This window comes from Halichoerus grypus, chromosome 1 (genome assembly GCF_964656455.1).
Source record: "Halichoerus grypus chromosome 1, mHalGry1.hap1.1, whole genome shotgun sequence".
NCBI lineage: Eukaryota > Metazoa > Chordata > Mammalia > Carnivora > Phocidae > Halichoerus > Halichoerus grypus.
In genome coordinates, this window is record NC_135712.1 from 4212035 (window position 1) to 4225319 (window position 13285).

The following is a 13285-nucleotide window of genomic DNA, read 5'->3' on the forward strand; positions in this document are numbered from 1 at the left end:
TGAGATTTTCTTGGCTTTCCCCACAGTGGCAAGATGGCTGCAGGGGCTCCAGGCATCACATCCTTCAGGACAACATCTAATGCAGGAAGGAGGAGCTGGTGGCAAAGGGGCTTCTCTTCTCACAACTCTTTGTTACCTTTTCTAGAAGCCCTCAGCACCTTCGCCTTCCTGCTCAGTGGCCAGCTAGTCACAGAGGCTCTGCTGGACATTCAAGCCCTATAGAGAAACAGAAACAGGGTCCGGGGCTTCCTGAAGCCTCCAGTCTCCGCAGCGAACATCCTATGTCCTCCCCCCACCCCCACCAGATGCACAGACTCACACACATGTGCACACACCCACATATTCACTCTATCTCTCTTTCTCACATGTACCCTCTCCCCATCCCCTCCCTTCTTTCCCTCCTCCTGCTCCTTCTCACCTCTTCCTCCCCCGTCACAGGCATCCCAACCCTCTCTCCACTCCCCATTTCTCAGACACCACCCCCAGCCCAGGAACCAGCTCAGCAGAGGAGACAGAATGATCTGTCTGCTCCGAAGGGGGGGGCTCACTGTGGGGCAGGAAGGGGAGATGGCAGGGAGACGTTGGCTGAAAAAAATTAGAAAAGTATAAACAAGGAACTAAAAGCGACCTCTAAGCCCAGAAGCCAGAGATACGGGCTGTCGACAGTTTAGTGTTTCTGTCCAGGTTTTTCCCCTCGAGTATCGTTCAGTCAGTGTCCCCCTAGGAAGTCACAAGTGTCAGCAGTTCCCAGCAGGGGGTCCCCACCCCAGCCCCGGGTGGGAGGGGTGCAGGGCCTTGAGAAGCTGGGCTGGAGCCCTCCCTGTGGAGGGTCCTGGAGGGGATGCCAGAGTGGCCAGGGGGGCTTCTGGCCATGGACAGGGTCAGGTGCCAGGTTTGCGTCTGTCCTGGGTGACCCTGACTGCCCTATGAGGTGGCCTTGGGAAGGTGTGAGCAGACAGACCCAGGGTGGGGGATGGGGGGGTGAGGGAGGTGCTATGGCTCTCCCCCCCGCCCCAGACCGGTCCCACAGCCAGACACTGCACGAGCCCAGGAACCCAGAGCAGCTACGAGCACCGCCTGATCTCTGATCTCTGTGGGTGCCGGGGCGCAGCAGGCCCCCGAGGCTCCGCACGAGGGTTAATCATTCACGTGGCCCTGGGACCCACAGCTGCCAAAGTCCACTCCTCCCCGCCCCCAAGTCCACAGAAGCTGCCCTTTGGGACTCTGGAGTCAAGGAGGAGGGAGCACTTGTTACTGTAAGCATTCACATATCTTCTATGAAGTGGATGTTGGTTGGAAAAAGTTAGAAACTACAGAAAAGTATAAACAAGGAAATGAAAATGACCTGCAAGCCCACTAACCGGAGATAAGCACTCTTAACATGCCACGAGTTTCTGTCCAGGGTCCCCGCCAGGAAATCAGAAGCCTCTCTACATGCTCAACACACGACGTGTTTCATGTGGGGGGTCGGCTGATTGCCAGATAAAATTTAGAACATCTAGGTATATGTGAATTCTAGATAAACAACAAATAATGTTTTAGTATAAGTATATCCCACTCAATATTTGTTTATTTGAAACTCAAGTTCAAGTTTAACAGGGCATCCCTTTCCCCCCATAAATCTGAGCACCCCAGGTGGAGAGGCATCCCAGAGATCACCATCCCCAGGGGCACACACGCAGAGTGCACACACACACACATCCATGCACGTGTCCACACATATGTGCACACACGCACCACACACACATGCATGTGCACACGCAGAGCACACACAGGTAGAGCGCACACACATCCATGCACGTGTGCACACATGCAGAGCACACACATGTGCACACGCAGCACACATCCATGTGCATACGCAGAGTACACACATGCACACGTGCACAGAGCACACCCATAGAGTGCACACGTGCACGCACAGTAGAGCACACATGCACATGTGCCCACGCAGAGCACACACATGTGCACACACAGCACACATGCATGCGCACACAGAGTACACACATGCGCATGCCCACGTGCACAGAGCACACCCATAGAGTGCACACGTGCATGCACAGTAGAGCACACATGCACATGTGCACACGCAGATCACACACGTGCACACACAGCACACATGCATGCGCACACACAGAGTACACACATGCACACGTGCACAGAGCACACCCATAGAGTGCACACATGCACACACAGTAGAGCACACATGCACGTGTGCCCACGCAGAGCACACACATGTGCACACACAGCACACATGCATGCACACACGCAGAGTACACACATGTGCATATACACGTGCACAGAGCACACCCATAGAGTGCACACGTGCACGCACAGTAGAGCACACATGCACGTGTGCCCATGCAGAGCACACACATGTGTACACACAGCACACATGCATGCGCACACACAGAGTACACACATGCGCATGCACACGTGCACAGAGCACACCCATAGAGTGCACACGTGCACCCACAGTAGAGCACACATGCACATGTGCACACCCAGAGCACACACAGAGCACACACATGTGCACACGCAGAGTACACACATGCACATGCACAGAGCACATCCATAGAGTGCACACGTGCACGCACAGTAGAGCACACATGCACGTGTGCACACATGCACACGTGCGCATGCACACAGGCATTGGTGTGGAGCATTCCCTCTGCGGGTCCTGGCAGGGCGTCGACAGGCACATAGAGCCAGGTCAAGGCTCAGTCTGGAGCTATGAGGAAAAGGACGGCCCGGCGTGCGGAACCGGCCAGGCCCAGTATGGGCTCCATGGGCTTTGGTGAGATGCCAACCCCTCTGAGTCCCAGTGTCGTCCTCCAAAAATCAGGCTAACAAATGTGAACCTTGCAGGGATTTTGGGAGTATGAGTGAAATTCTGGGTGAAGGGTCTTGGGCACATAGCAGGTGCACCACGAGTGGGTATTTTTGTTACCATGGGCCGCGTGGGTGCCCGTTCGGGAGAGCTGGGCAGGAAGCTCCTCTCATCAAAGGTTGGGGCTCAGCCCATGACTCTGGGGCACAGGCCCAGGGTCCTCTGTGGCCTCGGGGAGGGGTGTACTCCGCTTGGCCGAGTCACCTAGGGCGCTGGTGAGCAGGGGTGCTGCAGGGCACCTGGGGGGAGGGGGCGGGCAAGAGGCCCTCACCGAGCTGCTGTCCTGGGCAGTGCTGGTCAGGATGGTGAGGGACACCGAGGCACAGCGGGAAGGAGGGCCAGTGCAGATGCAGACGGTGGGCAGGGAAGACCCGGGACGACGCTCCTCAGACCCAGTGAGAGCAGCAGGGTGGGGAGTTTCAGCCACACTGGGGACGGTGTCCAAACACCCACGTCATGCCCACTTCCAGGGTATGGGCTCAGAACAAAGCTAAGGATCAGGGTGCAGAGAGGCTCAGGGCCCCCACTGTGGAGCCCACCTGGCTTTCAGGTGCCACCTGCAAATGTGAGAATCAACCCTCTCGACTACGGGAGGCAGGGATGGATGCAGGGCCGCTCGCTGTCCACCCTCCCCTGACAGTTCTGAGGGGCCTCTTCCCTGCAGATCCTGCCCTCGTCATCCACCCCCTGTTGTCCTTGAATTGGTTTTACTCCTGTTCCCCTCCCTCACTTCTGGCTTGGCTTCCCCGGGTCCCCTCCTGACTCAACCCCTGCTCGCGGGTCCTCGGCCCAGGCGCTGCTTGGGGGAACCAGGCACGGACAGCTGTCTCTGGCTGGCCTGCAGGCTCCTTGCAGGGGGCAGTGGGGAGCCTGTGAGGCGCCTGCGAGAAGCAGAGGCCTCGGGGCGGAGGGGGGCCGCGAGGAGAGAGCTGAAAACAGAAGAGATCAGACAAATAAGGCGGGAAGGCAGGATTCTCCACGGCTGGATCGGCAGTGACCCCGACTCCGTGGAGCCCAGCTTCGGGAAGAGGTCGGGCAGGTGTCATTCGTTGATGCTCAGATGTCAGCATTTATGAAATTGCCGAGCGTCCAGCGGGCCGGGACCTTCGTCAGTTCAAGACTGCTCCGGAAGAGAAGATGCTCAAAGTGGAACCCTGAGTTTTGAGTTACATAAGTGCAGGAAGGATGGCGGGACCCATCTGGGTCTGTTTGCACGTGCTTTCTCCAGGTCAACTTTTAGGGTTCAGGCTCCGTGACCTCAGACAGGCCAACAGCTCAGAACCCCGGGACCCAACAGGCGGCTTTGTGGACTATAGAACGTGGAACAACCCACGTGCTCCACGGTCAGTCAGGAACTTGCTGCCTTTAATCTTGACCCCAGAGAAGGTCGCTGACGGTGTGGCGTGCTGTGCCCGCGAAGCCCACCAGTGGCGACCGTATTCCTGGGTCAGTGACCTGCGGCCCCACCTAGAACCTGACCCACTCAGGGAGATGGCTGGACTGAGTTTCCACCATGCTCACCGCTTCGGCTCTGGTGGTCGAGATTTCAGAGCACCAAGGTTTGCTGGAACCACCGGAAGCTGGAGGAGGCAAGGAAGGGTCCCCCAAGCCTTCAGAGAGAACATGATCCTGCTGACACCGGGATGTAATTCCCAGTCTCCAGAGCTGTGAGAGAATAAATTTCTGTTGTTTTCAGCCCCCAGTTGGTGGTGCGTCATGAAAGCAGCCCCAGGGCACTAACACGGAATGAATCCAGCAGGTGCGGGGAAGTAAGTATGTCTTCAAATACCGCCTCGAACGAGGAGTCACATTGCACCCGATGATCTGTTCCAGTTTATTAAATAGTTCTGTGCCGATCAACATTTTGAGAAACTGAGTATATTTTCAGGACTCAAAAGGTTTGCTTGCTAAGAACTTGTCTTGCAAAATAACCTTTTTGGAGATCAAAAGGCTTTGTTCAGAAACAACAAACCCGTGCATTTAAATGTGATGGCATTAAAAAAAAAAAAAAAAACATTAGGTTATCTCCTCTCCCAGGACTTGGTTGCAACCATAGTCTTGCCCGACCTTGCTTTGGGAGCCACCGTGTGAGTTCCAGCACCCACCATCCAGTTTTGAAAGTTTCCCTCTGCCCACGGGAAGCTGCGTGGGGGAGAGCGAGAACAGCACAACGATCTCATTGTTTGCTTCCGCCGAGGCCTGCTGTGGAAAATATGCTGGTATTGATTCTGGCTGCAGGGCGGGACTATTTTTAGCAGTTGGACTGGCCGGCAGGAGGCCCCCGGGGGGCAGGCTCCGTGTAGGGCAAGGGGGAGGGGCAGGGCCTCCCCCTGGAAGCTCTCCAGTGAGGAAGGAGCACCCACGCTGTGCCTGGCACCATCCTCTGCAGCTGAAATTCTGCGTGAGTGTTCCCTTCTGTGCGCTGAGTCATCTCCCTCAATGTGCTTGGGAAACACCTGGAAGGCTGTTGAAATGGGAGTGGACACGGTGGTTTGGACCCAGCCCTGCTCTGATTCCACAGGCCAGATGGCCCAAACCTGGGAAAGATGGGTCTGGCCTATCTGGGGCTGGGCTCTGACCCCCGAGGAGGCCTGAAGGCAGGGGCTGAGGGGCCGGAGGAGGCCCGCTGCAGTCCTGGCTTTGCCATATCTCACTACTCCTTCAGCGGGTCTTGTGCAACAGACACCCAGTGCTTAGCCCATGCGTGCGTGGCCAGCCAGCGTTCGCCTTTGTGAGGGTGGCCACGGTCCCATGGGAGGGGCAGGCCCTGTCCCCAGGCCTGGCCTCAGCATCCCTCCCCTTGTGGGAGCTGTCCTCTCCCAGTGGCCTGCCTGCTTCCTCGTTTGCGGGGCTGGAGGGGAGGCAGTGCGTGAAAGCCTGGAGGAGTCGGCTGTCTTCAGAGAAACCTAAGTGCCAAGCCCGATGACCACTTCCCAGAGTCACCTGCAGGGAGGACGTGGGCCCACACCGCCCCAAGGCCACAGACTATCTCACTGCGGGGCTCCATATCATCCACTTGAGGTTCGTCAAAGCCTGTCACTTGGAAAAGGTTCAGAGAATAAATCCTCTTGGTTAAATGGTCGGCAGGACTTCTCAGTCGGCGGCAGGACTGCTCAGAGCCTTGGCTGTGCTCAGGTGCTCGGGGACTCGATGAGCAGGGGTCCGGGTGCGGCATTTCCCGGGTGTTTCTGACTTCAACTTATTTTTAAAAGTCAGGTTTACTGAGACATAATTCACATACAAGAAGACTCGTCTTCAGTGTCGGGTTCTATGAGTTTCGACGGAGGCTCGTGCTGTAGAACCACTCCTGTAATCGAGACACAGAACATAGCTGTCAGCCCAGGGCGCCCGCACCTCCCTTTGCTGTCAGTCTCCTCCTCCTACCCCAGTCCCTGGCAACCCCCGATTGGTTCCCAGTCTCTACCGTTTTGCCTTTTCCAGAACGGCATCTCAACAGAGTCCTATAGTGTCTGGCCTCTTTCATTCAACCACATGCCTCTGAGCTTCATCCATGTGGTTGCGTGTGTCCAGCTTCTTTCTTTCTGCTGAATAATATCTGTCGTTGGAGTGACCGTAGTCTGTTTATTCGGCTACCAGTTGATGGCTATTTGGGCTGTCTCCAGTTTGGGGTTGTTTATGAATATAGCTGCCATAAACATTTGTCTTCAAGTTTTGGTGTAAATACTAGTTTGTATGTCTCAGCTAAATACCTAGGATTAGAATTTCTGGGTCACTTGGTTAAATATATGTTTAACTTTGTAAGAAACTGCCAACCTGTTTTCCAAAGGGGCTGTGCCATTTTGCATTCTTATCAGCAATTTATTCATTTGCTCTGCATCCTCACTGGCTCTTGGTTTTGTGACATTATTATTCCTATTATTATTATTTTAGCCACTCCAGTGGGTGTGTAATAGTATCTCACTGTGGTTTTAATTTGAATTTCTCTAATGATTAATGATCGAGCATCTTTTCATGGGCTTCTTTGCTGTCCATTCATCTTTTTCAGCAACACTTGTTTGGCTTTTTGGGGTTTTTTTGCTGTAGCATCCCATGGGAAATGCTTTACTCACCCAGTCTCTTCACTTTAAAAATGAAGAGGAAGGGGGCGCCTGGGTGGCTCAGTTGTTAAGCGTCTGCCTTCAGCTCAGGTCATGATCTCAGGGCCCTGGGATCGAGCCCCGCATCAGGCTCCCTGCTCAGTGGGGAGTCTGCTTCTCCCTCTCCCTCTGCCCCTCCCCCCCACTCTTTCTCTCTCTCAAATAAATAAATAAAATCTTTTTAAAAAAATAATGTTATAAAAATGAAGAGGAAAGTCAGGACCAGAGAGGTTAGGAGACATGGCTCAGGGGCACAGCTGTGACAAGGACTCGCTCTCAGCCCTGGCAGGAGGCTCTCTTCCCCGAACAGAGAGGAAGAATAAAACCCAGAGTGACAGAGTGAGACTGCGGTTTCTCCTCAACTCGAAAGATGCAGTATCCCCACTTACAAGGAAACAGTTTAGCTCCATGGCCCTGGATCTTTCCTGGGACATCAGGTTAAACACCGTAGATTGAATATGTACTTTGATTTTTGATCCTTCAGAAGAAATCCTCTAAAACACTGGCACTGGAAAAGTAAGAGGTGAGGTCAACTCGCCAGAAAAAAGGGAAGGGAGAGGAGGCAACAGGGGAGGGCTGTTCACGAAAATTCCCATAATCAGGACTACCAGCCTGTGGCGGACAACACTAGTAACCTCCTCAAACCCCTTCTCTCGTCTTCCTTGCAGACAGAATCCCAATTTCAGTGGGGGCCCTAGTGTTCCAGTTAACTTGTTTTCCCCGCACTCTTTGTGCCTAAGGATGTCCACGTGACTCCGTGTAAACAGAAGTCTGCTGGAGACCCCAGGAAAATCCTGTTCCTGACATTGGGGCCACTCCTTCTTCCTTGTCTCTTTCTTCCTTTCTTCCGTCTCTTTCTCTTGACTTGGAATGTGGACACGAGGCTCGGGTGGAGGGGCTATATTGTGGCCATGAAACCACCCTGAGGATGGGAGTCACCTGAGAAGCATGGTAGAGCAGAAAGATAGAAGGAACTCGGGACGGTGCTAACGTCATGGGGCTGCTGTCAAAGCCATGAATCGCTTATTTCTGGAAAGAGAATTAAAATGCTGTTTGATTGAACCATTGGGTGGAGTTCTGTTACATGCAGCCAGTTGTAATCCCTAAGTGATGAACTAGCACAGCAGACCCATGGAAACTGAAGCAAAACTGCTTGCCAAAATGGTCACTGACCTACACAAGCAACTTGCATTGCAGAACTCCAGAATGGCTAAGGAATTGGAGGCACCAGGGCTCTTTGAGAGTGGAAGTGAGGACTTGGCTGAATACTGTAGAATTGAAGCACTAGAAGTATGCTGTAAGAAACATTTAGGCCCTAAGATTTCCTCCCTTACTGCACAAAGCCAGACAACTGCCCAACTGGCACTAAATAGAGCTCAGGGAAATTAAACCAGACACGCTTTAAACCTGGTGCCTCAAGAAAGAGCAGAAAGAAGAGAAAGTTGTCAAGGGAACAATACAAGAACATTTCCCAGAACTGTAGGACATGAGTTTCCTGAATGAAAGAGCTAACTAAGTTTTCTAAACAATAAATGCAAAAAATCCGCATCATTTTAAAAGTTCAAAATGCTGGGGATTTAGAAAGAAGGACCGTAAATATTTATAGAAAAGAAATAATAGAATAAATTCAAAAGATCAGAATTTCTCAATAACAATACTGGAAAGCAGAGGATAATGGAGCAATGTCTACAAAATTCTAAGTAAGAATGTTTCACCTGGAATTCTTTATCTATACAAACAATCAAACAAAGATGTTTGAAGATAGATGAGATTTACAAGTTGTATCTTGCATGCATCCTTTTTCAGGAGGTTATTGGAGCATGTTCTCCACTTGAGCAAGAAAATAAAGAAGAAAGACAAAGGTTAAAGGACACACTGTAGCTAATTTGGAAAACTAAAAAGAGGTTCTCACTGAAGCTGAAGGGAGTTCTTAGGAGGAGAGCTGTGCCACAAGCCGAGAGATCAACCAGTCCAGATACATACAGGAGGGCAGAGATCCCCAGAAGAGATATCTCCATGGGAAAAACAAAAAACAACAAAACAAAAATGAATGATTATCTGATGAGTGTGACTTTGCTGAGAGGAGCTTTTCAGCTTTATCAAATAATTTTGGGGAATAATTGGTAAGTAGTATATAAAAAATAAAGCATATGAAAAAAATGAAGCAATAGGGAAGTCCAGGAAAAACCAAAAAGTGGCACAAGAAAGAAAAGGCCATCTGAGTGTCCTAACTGGCTGATTCGCAACAATATTTATGGAGTCATAGTAATGTCAGCCCTAATTGCTGATTTGGCTAAAGATTGTGATATAAATAAATTATGGAGACGGTGGGCGGGGTGAAAGAGGTTGAGAGTGTGTGTGGAGTGGTGGTCAAACTGAAAAACCAAGGATTCATAGGCTAAGTATGTTAGTTAAAAATGCAAAGGTAAAGATTTAAAAAAACAACTGTTTAGAAGACTTGAAAGGAGCAACTCGAGGGGGAGGGAATGGGAGGTGGGAAGGTGCACCATGACAACCCCTTTATCACAAACTTTGCAACACGATTTGACTTTTAAGACAATTAAATTTTAAAAGGTAGGAATAATAATGTGGTTAAAGTTGTGTACTCTCCCCTCTGGAGAAAATCAGCACAAGCACAGCTGGGCACTCCCTCTGAGTTGGCTTTAGGAACCCAAGGCCAGGGGTGTGGTCCTGGAGACCGGCACCGTAGGTGGTCCGAGGTTCTCCTCTTTGTTGTGTCCAGGGGCACCAATGGCGGAGGCTGCAAGCACAGGCATACGTGACCGAGTTGGAATCCTCTCTGGCTTTGGGCAGATTTATAGGTCAGTACGGGTGGATTTAGTGTTACGCCGCCAGCCGCTGGTTAACAAGTGTGGGGTCCCAACATGTCCTACTAGCAACACAAACAGTGGGGAAAATGGAAACTGTCCATCCAATACTATTCTTCCTTCCCTCACTGTCTTCTTCAGAGTCTTCTTCTTTTTTCTCCGGGTGGAACCCCAAAGCTGGTGTTTAAAGTAGCAAAGGAGCTTGGGGGCTTTCTCCAGCCAGACAGTGGGTTTCCTGCTTGTCATTTCTTGTCCTGTTCAGACACTCCGATGTGCCTCCTTTGGACACTGGATGGGGGAGTGTCCTGCAGCAGGGTCCCTCGGGTTCCTGCTGCCCTAGGGACAATGCAGAAGGGAAGGTGGCCTGCTCTTTGGCAGGCTCCTCCCTCTGCTCAGACTAGAAGACCACATCTGATTGCGTGTCCAATGCCGAGAAGTCCGAGCTGAGCTGTTTACCCTCTACATTAGTTTCGTGTGGCTGTCCTAACAAATTATATAAATTTGGTGGCTTAAACAACAGAAATGTAATATTTCACAGTGCTGGCAGCTGAAAGTCTGAAATCAAGGTGCTGGCAGGGCCATACTCCTTTTGAAGGCTCTGGGGGAGGATGCTTCTGTGTTTCTCTACCAGTTTTTGGCGGCTGCAGGCAATCCTTGGCGTTCCTTGGCTTGCAATTGGCTTACCACACTCCCTGCCTCGGTCTTCACGTGGCCTTCGCCTCTTGGAGTCTCTTACATCATCCTCCTCTGTGTGTACTTTCCCACCCTGAAAAACTCCATCTTCAAATGGAAACGACGCATTTGTCGCTGTCCCTCTTCCCTTGTCCCCAAAGGTCTTTTAAAAGTCCTTTAGATCCCGTCTTTCTCATCACTCTCTCTCCAACCCACACTTCCCTTGCTCACACCCCTGCACCCCGTGCACTCCATACGTGCTTAGTGGTGGCAGCCTCTCGAGGGCACACTCAGCCGGGGCAGAGCAGACCCCCGAGAACCCGACCTAGCCAACTTGTTGCAGACAAGTACTCCCAGAGCCATTATTTGGGGTGGGGGCTCCTGCTGGGTCACATGGCACCGCCATTCTCAGAAGAATGCCTGGAGGTTCTCCCCGGGAGCTCTCCTTCCAGAGCTAGCCTAAGAGCTACGCAGATAACCACTGTGCTCATCGCTAAAGAGTTTCACTTTTTTTTTTAAAGGTGTGCTTTTTCACTTACAACAACATCATCTGGCTGCATCACCCACTTCTCTTGGCTCTGAGCCGTTTTGTCTACTTCCAAAATCCATTGCACCCTCAAAGGGCAGAGGTCAAACCAATGTGCTAGATAGAGACCGAGACGAGGCCACAGAGGGACTTTCCGGCTTCCTGACCGATGTTGGGCAGGTCACCTTAGCAACCTCACCTGGAGAGTGGGGGGCTGATAGCGCTTTCCCAGTTGGGTGACCGTAGGGATTAAATTATCACAAGCAAGATGCTCAGGCGCAATGCACAACACATAACAGGAATGCGGCAAATAGTAACTCTAGTTCTTAATTAAATATACCTTTTCAGTAAGCGGTGACTGCCCGAGGCCAAGGTGGCCGGCCTGTGAGCTCCACGGTGTGTGTTTGGGCTCAGTTCATGAGCCGAAGGGCACGCCGGGGGCTGTCCCGGGGTCAGGCTGCTCCTCCCCAGGCCTGTGACAATGCTGATCCAAACAAGTCGACACTGTGGGCCAGGCTCAGCCCGGGATTTCCAGGAGGTGCCCAGAGGTTCCAGGGACCTCTGCCACGGGGTCCAACAGAAGAGCTCCGAATTGGAACTGCAGGCCTGGACTGAGACACGGGAGCGGCTAGGTGACACTTGGGGCCTAACCTCCCCTCCTCCAACCCCCTCCTCCTCCCTCTTCCTCCCTCCCCCTCCCTCCTCCCACGCCTGGGCGCTGGGGCGTCAGTGGCGGGGGTGCTGTGGGGGCAGCCTCAAGGCCATCCTCCCCACCTTTGTCCTCCCTGTGGCCATCCTGCCTCTTGGCTCTCTGCTCCAGGACATGAGTTGGTGGCACGTGGATGGACATTCACTCAGGGGTCAGGGTTTGGTGGATGATCCTTCCCATTTTTTTTTATTGTGGTAAAACATATATAACATAAAATTTACCATCTTAATCTTTTCTCAGTGTCCGGGTCAGTGGTGTTAAGCACACTCACACTGTTGTGCAACCATCCCCACCGTCCACCTCCAGAATGTTCCATCTTCCCAAACTGAAACTCTGCCCCCTTTAAATACTAACTCTCCACCCCCTCCCCCCCACTCCTGGCACCCCCGTTCTACCTTCTCTGTGGATCTGACTCCTCTAGCACCTCATGTAAGGGGAATTACATAGTATTTGTCCCTTTGTGTCTGGCTGATGTCACTGAGCGTGACGTCCTAGAGGTTCATCCATGCTGGAGCAGGTTGTCCTTCAATTGTTGTCCTTCGATGTCAGAATGTCCTTCGTTTTTAAGACTGAGTACTCCATTGCCTCTATGTTCTACACTTTGCTTATCCACGCATCCCTCGAGGGACACTCGGATTTCTTCCTTTCTCTGGGTCTTGTGAATGACGCTGCTCTGAACATAGGCGTGCACACATCTCCTCGAGACCCTGTCTTCAATTCTTTTGCGTTTATGCCCAGATTGGATTGCTGATCATACGGCAGTCTATGTTTAATTGTTTAAGGAGTTGTGAATGTTGCCTTTTAGGAACGCGGTGTCAAAAGTAAGACACTTAGGGCAGAATGAAAACCGTGTCTGGATCTCGTCAACCCTACAGAAGGGCGGAATTCTGGCTCTTTGATCACGGCCAAACGATTTCTCTTTTCTGAGCCTCGACTTCCTGATCTGTGAAATGAGAGCAATGCCATCCACCTCATGTTGTGTGGGGTTTTGAAAATATTGAGCTTTATTAGGAAAGTGCCAAAGGCTAGTGGCTCAGAGCTGGGGTCAAAAAGCCACCCCCTTCCACCTGCGTTTGTGCCATAGAGAGGCAGGAATGGTTTTTACGTGTTTTGAGGATTGTAAAAAAAAAAAAGAAGAAGAAGAATAGGTAGCAGGGTCCATATGTGACCTGCAAAGCCTAAAATATTTATTCCCTAACCCTTTATAGGAAAAAGTTGGAGACGCCCCATTTAGAGAATGGTCTCTGATTTCAGGGCTCAGGTTCAGCCTTTGCTGCGTCATGAGCCTCAAGACCTTGACCAGGTTATTCCATCCATCTGTGCCTCGGTCTCCTCATCTGTAAAGTGGGGCTAGCACCCCCTCCCCCCTCCAGCTTGCTGTCTACCCCCATCACATCTCTGCTCAACACAGCCACACTGAGCTCCTTCTAGCTCATTCTATATGCATGTCTCCTGTTTTCTGTGCGGTCAGTCTTCCTAGCTAGGACGTGGGGCTCACAGGGCAGGGACTTTTGTGTGCTCTGCTCGCTGATGTGTCCCTGGTGCATGGAACAGCACTTTGCAGAG